Below are 1,616 nucleotides of genomic sequence, written 5' to 3'. Positions count from 1 at the left end.
TCTGGGTTGCTCCCAGGAAAAAAGAGAGGAAATGAGTGAAACTATGCAATCTATTTCTTCAAGATTGGCAAAAGAGAGTGAGAGGAGTCCCACCTTAGTAGGTGAAGGTGAGGGTGTAAGGATGGGGAGCTAGGGTGAGACCCTAATGCAACAAAAGAGAGTAAACAAGAGAAATGCAGGTACTGAAGCTATAAGAATGGATGTCATTGCTAGTGAGTCAATGAATGTCCAGGATGCAGACAAGGAAGGACTATCTCAGCATCCTAAAGCTGTTATAGATTCCACTTCCCTTGATGCTGAGGCATTTACTCATCCTATTCCAGCTTATCAACTTCTAGCTGAACAGGGCAATGACAATGCAGAAAGGATGCTGAATTTGGTGCACACCACACAGTCTATGATGAGAGCTAAGGATGCCATCACTGCTTTACCTTCTACAGCTGGTGATGTGGACTATGAGACTAGTGGTTCAGCTGATTTCTTTGGTGATGGGAGTGGGGACAGTGAAGATGAGGTAATGGACATAGGGGGAGAAGTAGGCTCAAGTTCAAGATCAGGTATGCCATCATGGGCATTCTCAAAGCACTGTGATGAGCACTACTTCAAGACCACCCTAATCCAACTAATCAATCAGACAAATACTGCTCTTCAAACCACTACTAATGCCAGTACCAAGAAGCTTCTTCAGGCACATCTAGCTTCTTCAGACCAATTGAGCATTTCTAGCAATGAAACTCTTTTGGAAATGCAAGAAAAGCTAAATCTCTCAGAATCTGATGAACTGGAATTCCACAGGCAGCTCCAAAATCAGATTGAGGAAAACAACAGAAAGCTTGGAAAGAGATCCAAACCTTCAAGGAACTCGATAAATCTGCTCAGGCTAGAGGAGCATCTTGAAAATGACTGTGAGCAAAAACTTTGTACATTTTGTTAATTGAAGCACTTTTCAGTAATATCTACTTCCTTTTTAAAGTTGTATTGATAAGATATTTTGTTATCATCAAGTGTCTCTTAATTTATGGCTACAATTCCAGTAGACATAAATTGGGGGAGATTGTTGTGTATATGTTGTGCACTTGATGATTACATGAACAAAACATCTTGGTAGATTTTACTAAGTGAAATAATGTAGCACTCGACGGATAAGGTTTAAAGTCCCGACGAATGACTCAATATTGTCCCGACGGATGATGACTTATTATCCATCGAGTGAGTAGCTTATGTAATAATATGTCTGAAGCACATTTCTGCATACACATTGTTTATAATCTATAGTAATACTTGAGTCATGTTGACTTTAGTTAGATATGCAGAATAGGTTAATTAATTGTACATAGATGATGTCTTGTAATTCTGCATAAGTAAAATGAAGTCTAGTGCCTGATTGCTACCCGACGGATGATCAAATAATGAATTCGACGGATGATCAACAACCCGACGGATGATCAATAACTCGACGGATAAAAAATTCAAATATCTGTTGATAGTGACAACTTAGTCACATGCGTCGAGTGGATGCAAATGGAATGTGGTAGCCTATTCAACTGGGTTTTCGAGAACAAAGAAGCATTGCCATTTCTATGCTATTATGAAGATATTCAAAGATGCTGGAATAG

This window comes from Apium graveolens, chromosome 5, assembly GCF_009905375.1.
Source record: "Apium graveolens cultivar Ventura chromosome 5, ASM990537v1, whole genome shotgun sequence".
NCBI lineage: Eukaryota > Viridiplantae > Streptophyta > Magnoliopsida > Apiales > Apiaceae > Apium > Apium graveolens.
The sequence above is the reverse complement of the archived record's forward strand: the minus strand, read 5'-3'. Positions refer to the sequence as shown.